The sequence below is a fragment of the Sturnus vulgaris genome, unplaced genomic scaffold (assembly GCF_052056855.1).
Source record: "Sturnus vulgaris isolate bStuVul1 unplaced genomic scaffold, bStuVul1.hap1 Scaffold_465, whole genome shotgun sequence".
NCBI classification, from domain to species: domain Eukaryota; kingdom Metazoa; phylum Chordata; class Aves; order Passeriformes; family Sturnidae; genus Sturnus; species Sturnus vulgaris.
Window position 1 is genome coordinate 45,032 of NW_028276484.1, and position 7,483 is coordinate 52,514.

General features: G+C 43.1%; 2 long non-coding RNA genes across 6 annotated transcripts; one reads left to right on the forward strand and one right to left on the reverse strand.

Moving 5' to 3' along the window:
* The first annotated feature begins 372 nt into the window (after positions 1-372).
* LOC148217689 (uncharacterized) lies at positions 373-6,999 on the forward strand. Of its 4 annotated transcripts, XR_015800856.1 has the most exons (6): positions 373-656; positions 1,319-1,417; positions 3,602-3,811; positions 4,220-4,316; positions 4,453-4,589; positions 6,566-6,999. It is a non-coding gene; the product is annotated as an uncharacterized LOC148217689 (long non-coding RNA). The 4 variants fall into 4 exon arrangements; XR_015800855.1 differs by lacking the exon at positions 6,566-6,999 and having other exon boundaries at positions 4,453-4,888; XR_015800854.1 differs by lacking the exon at positions 373-656 and having other exon boundaries at positions 1,046-1,417.
* LOC148217690 (uncharacterized) lies at positions 4,318-6,568 on the reverse strand. Of its 2 annotated transcripts, XR_015800858.1 has the most exons (3): positions 6,537-6,568; positions 4,900-4,963; positions 4,318-4,695 (listed from the first exon to the last, which is right to left on the reverse strand). It is a non-coding gene; the product is annotated as an uncharacterized LOC148217690 (long non-coding RNA). The 2 variants fall into 2 exon arrangements; XR_015800857.1 differs by lacking the exon at positions 6,537-6,568 and having other exon boundaries at positions 4,900-6,410.
* Positions 7,000-7,483: the final 484 nt, after the last annotated feature.

Genomic DNA, 7,483 nt, shown 5'->3' on the forward strand with positions numbered 1-7,483 from the left:
GCCGACACCGATCCCACGGGTGCGATTTTCGGCGGCGTTTCCAATCGTGCGGACATCTCCTTCAGCCCGCTTCGGCCCGGGGAAGAGGGGCGGGGCCGCCAGCGATGGTGCCGGCGCAGCCCGGGCAGGCTCGGGGCGGAGCCGGGGCTTGGCGAGGCGGGGCACGGAGGTCCCGGGGACGGGACCGGGCGGGGCCGGGGCGGTGCTTTAGGGGCGGTCCCCAGTGGTCCCGGGCGGCACCGGGGGCGGGGCCGGGTGATCCCGGAGCGGTACCGAGCTGTGCTGGGGACGGTGCTGCAGGGGCGGTGCCGGGCCCGCCTCAGGGTGATTGAATGCCCAGAAATCGCCTCCTCTGCCCCGTGCTCACACTGAGCTGCGGGCTGCAGCGTGCTGTCGGAGCTCCGCACACAGCACGGATTTGGGCTTCCCCTCCTCTCAAACCCTCTCCCCCTTCTTCCTCCTCCTCATCTTCCTCTTTTTCCTCTGTCACTGCTGAGGCTCTGGAAAGAACTGAAATTCTGCAGGGAGACATGTCCTCTCGTGGCCCCAGGGACTGCCTCGGCACGGGCCAGGAGCGCCTCCGGCCCCTGCCTTCTCCTGCTTGAAAAGATCACCTGGAGCCCGAGCTCGGGGAGGTGAAATCAGCTGAAATCCAGGTAACTCTGTCAAGTGCCCCCCAGGGACATCGGCGGGGCTGGGGGATGAGGGTTTGAAACAGCAAATTCTTTGGAATATACACCTGTCCCCGTGCCGATGCTGCTGAGCTTCCTGCCACAGTATATCCCCACTCCATGAGGCGCTGTGAGGTTATGGCAGTGGGAATTGAGCAGGGAATTGGGGGCTATGGGCATAATTCACGGGAGCTAGCAAAGCTGACAGCCAACCCCAAATCGGGGCACAGCACAGAGAACAATCTGTGTGCTGCCCTGTCAGCTCAAGCCCTTGGGCTGGGAAGTATTGGGAGTTAAATGTATGAAATTACACAAATCACAGCAACTGGCATCACCCAGAGGGACAATCCAAGTCCCAAACAATTCCTCCACAGTCCACTCTGGGAAAAACACCCTGTGCCTGCCAGGAGCTCTGACCCTGCTTTTCCTACCAGCTCCTGAGCAGTGTCAGGGCCACCACGACGCCTTTAAAATCCAGATAAACCCCAAATCCTACACAGTGATTAATCCAAAGAAAGTACTGAATTGTTGTCATTAAAAGCTCAAAACTCATTAAGAATTCTATGACAACAGTGTAATGGACTCCCAGGAACCTCATGAATGCTCTCGGTTTCATTTTTGTGTATTTTTACTCCCTCATTTGGCAGCTTGTAAAACTTATCCTGGAATTCAGAGGTCAAGCAGGATCGACTTTGGATTGACCTTCACCTCTGTTCCCACTTTGTGCAAACACAACTCGTGCCCAGGTGGGTGAACTCATCACCTCAGCTTTTCACTCCAGAGTATCCCCTCCTTATTTCCCTGTAGATGAACTCAGATCCACTCCTCACCTCCACTGGTCATCCAAGCGTCCATTCTGTTCCCCACAGGCCCTGGTGGCCCCAGGGAGCTCCCTTGGCCTTTCTCCTGCCCCTCTGCAGCCGGAGGTCGCTACACAAACAGTTCTTGTGTCCCCTCTAAATGACCCCGGGTTTTCTGCTCAATGAATGGCATGACCCGTGCCCACTGCTCATGATTCACCCAACCAAAATCAAGAGCAAATGTTGCTTGGGCTTTAAGAACTTGAAATAACTCTGAAGCAAAAGAAATCACCTTTTTCTTCTGGTTTTTATTTTTATTTTTTCATTTAAGATGCTGGACTTGCCTCTGTGGATGTGTGCTGAGCTCTCACTGCAGGGGACTGTCAGGCCTGAATGGCTGTGAGTTCGTGTTCTTCTCAGTAGGGAATCAGAAATTATTCTTAGACCATAGAATTGTTTTCTGAAACCTTTCCCCTTTCCTCTTTGTGCCTTTGAATTTTTCAGCTGTTCCCTGTTGTCACTTCCCCTGCCTGACTTCTGTGCAGCTCCTAGCTGGGAAAAACTGGGAAAACTTAGGGGGTACAGAGGTGGAATTTTTGGCTGGATTTTTCTAAAATTTCTAATTTTGCTGAACTTATTTCCCCAGTGAGAAGAGCACGAACTCACAGCCATGCAGGCCTGACAGTCACTGCGGGAAATCTGACACAGTATTAATAAGTAACCTTTCCTGAGAGCAGTCACCACCCCAGTCCTCCAGCCTTGTCAAATGTTTGCAATGAATGGACCCAAGTTCTAATCCTTAATCTAAATTTATGTCAGCTTTTGTTAGAAAGATACCGGACAGTAAATCATACAAGAGAATTTAAAAATTGCACAAAGAATAACAGGCCCAGACCAAACCCAACCGCCCCCATCAGTGCTCCACCCCAATTTTGGGAGAAACAGTGATACAGTTTATAAATACTCTCCTTTCACACTATTCAGTCCTTCACCGCACATCCCCAGAGAGGAGTCCCTCAGACCTTGCTCCCCTGAACACCAGGAGAGCTGGAGTTTCACCCAGATCCCACATTCCCATGGCAGTTAATCCCAGCAGGGAGGCAAAGAGGAACCCTGCATCCTCTGACATAGCCCACAGCACGGGCAGCACCAGGAGCCCTCCAGGCTCAGACCTCTGGTGCTGAAGCCGCTGGGCTTTGGCTGATCAAACACCACAGCTCTTGGCAAAGATGCCAGGAGAGTCGTGATTCTTCCTGTCCTGAAAGAGAGGAGGAAAAGAAAATTAAGTCGACTGCAGAAGGATTCCAGCTCTCACACTTCTGGGGGGGGGAGAGGGAGGGGGAAGTGATTTGCCTAATTTCCACTGAAATCAGAGGTAAATGGTTCTAATCTGTATCCTTGGAAATCTGCAATTAGATATTTCGTCAACACTGGATTTAGTCTATTAAAAGCTGTACATTTTTCCCTCAACCATACTTTATGCATACTAGAGAAATAAATTTGCATGTTTTCTGGCTTTTCTGACATTTCCTGGCTTTTTAATCCTAGTCTTTGCCTTCTGAAAAGCATTAATTGACTCAATTTTCACTCATGACAAATCCACCTGGTTTTTAAAATATGAGATTTTACATTCATAGCGACAGAATTTTCATTGACATTTAAACTTGACTGAAAAATGTGCATGATTTCTACCGTGTTACCCTGAATGAGAACTCTATCTGTCAATTTAAATAACTTTCACTCTTTTCTTATTCATCATACAGCTTTTATCCCTTCAGATACCTTTGCTTTCTATCTATATTGTACAGCAAACCTCCACAACTTTAACTTTTCCATCTTTTCTGAGACATGTTTTCTTGTATTCAATTACCAGTGGCCTGGCGTTTCATTTGCTCTGGCTTTCTTTGTGACTTTTGTTACCTTATTTAGCCCACGAAAACACCCACAGGGAATATAACCACAGCAGCTTATCAGAGCTGTAAAATTGAGGCTACATTTCTGATGTGCAATATGCTCTTGCAGTACCTTCACGAGGGCATTCTGCATACAGCAGGAGAATATTTACTGATGTACTAGTGCAATAATGACCCACCTGCCTCTGCTCCTCTCTGGGGCACTTTCTGTCTGTAGGGATTGGAATTAACGACAGTCTCTCTGTGCTGCCTGATGTCAGAGCTGAGAAAGGTGTCGAGGATATATAAGAGTCGTGAGACTTGCCAGAAAGGAAGAGGGAGAAGGATACTCCAGAGCCAGATGCAAGCGTGGAATTGTTGCATGCACACTTCCTGCTAACCAAGAGGGCTTGCTGGCTTCTCCAGTTAGATCTGTGACCACAAAAAGGTAAATACTTTGCCTTTTTTCTTACTTTCCCTGCAGTGCAAAAGATGCGCCTTTAGAAAAGCTCTATATCCCCTATTATTAATCAAGAGCATTTTTTCAGGAAAAGACTAAGACAGCTTTAAAGTAAACTACACTGGGGACCAGAATTTGAGACTGGGATATGTCAGGAAACGCAAATCAGAGATAAGGGATAGGATTGAAACTACTGGATGGAAAATGAGCATTTACTGCTGAGAGCCATATTTCTGAAACTGAATTGTGTCACTAAACTTGAAGGGATCATTTTTCTCACTCTAGCTTGTGAAAAAGACTAATTGCTCTTGATTTAGGACAGAATGGGCATCGGTGATAGGATGTGCTGAAGAGTATTTGGGTTAGCTTTCAGTTTTGAATCACTGTTCTTTTCAGAAAGTTTGGAAGGGAAGATGCACAACCTGAAGTTGTCAGTTTTCTTCATTGCACTTTCTGTCACTCTGAGCTGTTTGGAAGCTACACCTATTGAGGGGTGAGTGACAAATAATCATGTTTATTTCTTTTTAGGGAAAAAGGTGTTCAGATTATTGCATGAGTTGCTTTTGCTTTCATGTCTTAAATAATATAAAAATAGAGTTATTCAAGCTCACTGTTTTATTGTTGTTCAGAGATTACTGTCTCTGGCTGATGATCTATCTGATGGTACTTCCAAGAGACAAGGATGGATGTTGCCTGTAATGTCACACAATACACTCTCAGGACTCAGTGAGGAAATGCCAGAACAACCACCAGCAAAGACAAAAAGGTATTGATTTTCCTTGTTTCTTCCAGCCATATCAGATTGAATCATGAAGCAAACTTTGTTCCAGTGATATCCTGCTATTTGAGAGACTTTGCTTCTGCTTTTTTTCCTCAGGAAAAAAAAAAAAAAAGATATTAAAATATCCTTCTACTAAACAGAGCTTTCCTATAAGCATAAAGATCAGCTTTTCTGTAACAAAAAGATCAAAGCATTTAGGGTCGAAAGTGAAATCCAGGGACTTTGTTTCAAATCATTTGATCATTTTACGATTATAAACTTTCTTAAATTAAAGAGGCTGCAAACTCTACATTACCTTGTGAAGAAAGGTGCATTTTGCAAGCGCCTTCCTTTTTAAAAAGTTCATCAGATTTCCAAGCCTGGGGGGGAAAGAAAAGAAAACATACCCTTCTTAATAATACTGCAGCTCTACTGGAATGGAATTATTTTATGGTAAAAATGCTTTCAGTAATTAAGCAATTTTAAAATCACATAATTAAATATTAATCATAAGAAGAAGGAAAAGAAGAAATTGATTCTGAGAGAATTTCACTTGTCTGAAATATATTGTTATTTATAAATTCAATTTCAGGACCTCTGTGAGAACCAGTTGCTATTTGAACCTTGTGTGGTAAGGACTTGAATAAAACCAAAAGAAATATCCATGAAAGTCAATGGGAGGTTATATAAAGCCCTATGCAACAATTTTCTTGTAATGCAATTACACATTTAAAATATTAATTGCTTAAGAACTGCTGCCTATCTACTAATCAAGAACCTGTATAAGACAGACATTCCTTTCATAGCTGCCTTTCCTCTTGTATTATTAGATCAATACAAATAACTTCAAAAGGTTATATGACATTTTAGATGATAGATTTAATAATCAGTAAGCAAAGGAACACATTGGTAACTGCTCAGAGTTTGAAACTGGGATATAGCTGCTCTTCACAGTAAATTTTAGCCACAAAGTGATATCTAATTCATGCCATATCAGCATGAAGAAGTCCAAGAAAATATGCAACAACTCAGTAGGCAATCTCTGCGAGCAAGTATTTCTGTTTGAAGGAAGAACACAGTAATCTAAGAAACAAGTCTGAAAACCCAAGCTAACCATTACATTGCAATTTAAAAAAAAACCTCGTGCTACATAGGTTTTACGTGGAGTTCTGTAAATGATCTGTCGGTTCAGATCATAAAATGTTATTTCTAGATACGGATCCTTCCTCGGACACTCTTTAAAGTATCATTCAGCAAAGGATTTTCTCTCACCACAACAGAACTTTCAATTTGCTGGTGTTTCAAAAGAGATGTGGCAGGTTTTTTTTTTAGGTGAAACCTCTGTTTAGTCAGAGCTAAGTGGGAAGAGAGACAGAGCAAAAGACCATCCTAAGTGATTCTGCAGTTGGCAGAAGCTGGCAATGCCTGCTACTTCTCATGATATGTGGTGCAGATGGGAGAAAGAGTCTTTGGGTTTAATCCACTTGCTGTGGACTGGAATATTACCACTCACTTCAGTGAGAGCAGGATGTAATTCTGTGAAAACATGAGAACTGAATAAATGTTAGTGATCATCATTATGTTAGTAATCCTCATGATATCAGCAAGAGCTCTAAATAGATTTAGAAGTTCAGCTGAAAGTTAAACATTTAATCATTGCTTTCACTTTGTGTCTCACCTATACTATCATTACAGGTCTTCTAAATGTCATAAACTGCTGTGCAGGATATCAATAAAAACGACATATGACAGTTCATGTCTCTGCATTTGAATAACCTCCATCATTAAAACTGATAATAGCACCCAGCACAAGGATTTTTTTCAGGAACAAAGTAAGTGGTGGGAAGATTCTAATGTTCCTGTATTTGTGCACATATTAAAAGAACTCCCACATTAGCAGAGCTCAAATGACTATGAGAAGTGGCACACTCGATGGCTCATTGTTTGACTTACTGCTGGCTGTCTTTGTTTCACCTTGGCAGTCACCAGCTGGAGGAGATGCAACACGGCCACGTGTGTGACGCAGCCCTTGGCCGATTTCCTGGTGCGCTCCAGCGGCAGCGCCGGGGCCCTTTACCCGCCCACCAACGTGGGCTCCAACACCTACGGAAAGAGGGACAGAGAGCCCCAGAGCCACGCACAGCTTTAGGCTCTGGAGATGGCTGCTGACACTAGAAGCTCAGTTTTTATTGTATCAACAACCTCTCGGTCATTTATTACTTGTAGAGTCTTACCAGTGCCTTGTTTTCTCTGTGTGTGTGGGGGGGTATGTGATTTATGTTCATCATTCCACCATGCATGTACAATGACATGCATAGGCTATTCTTTCAACCCCATTAAGAACTCCAGAAATCTGCTTGTTAAAATCCTTTGTAAAAATCTGTCACAATAATAAATGGAAAAGTAATGGCAACAATGTTATTATTATTATTATTATTATTATTATTATTATTATTATTATTATTATTATTATTATTATTATTGTTATAAGGATGAAAAAGATAACCCATGATGTGTATGTCTTTATAGTCACAGTCTGGTAAGAGAAAGAAACTGCCTTAATTAAAGAACAATAAATATCAGAATGCTAGCAAAAGTTATGTCCTAATGAAAGTAAAACAGAAGAATCTTCTGTTTTTTAAACATCTACAGCATCTTGTCTGGTACAGTTGAAGGAACAACTAGATGAGAAAAGATGCTGCATTGTGCACCATAATCAGACAATTATGCAGTTAACTGATTGGCCTGTTTCCACTATAACATACAGCAAGCAAGGAAACGTGGTCTTGCAGCACAGACTTCTGTGCCTACTGAGCAGGGGATTTTAAGGATTTGCAGTTCTTATGTTAAGATGATATCAGTAAAATGTAAGCATAATAAGTATAATAATATATGTAAGT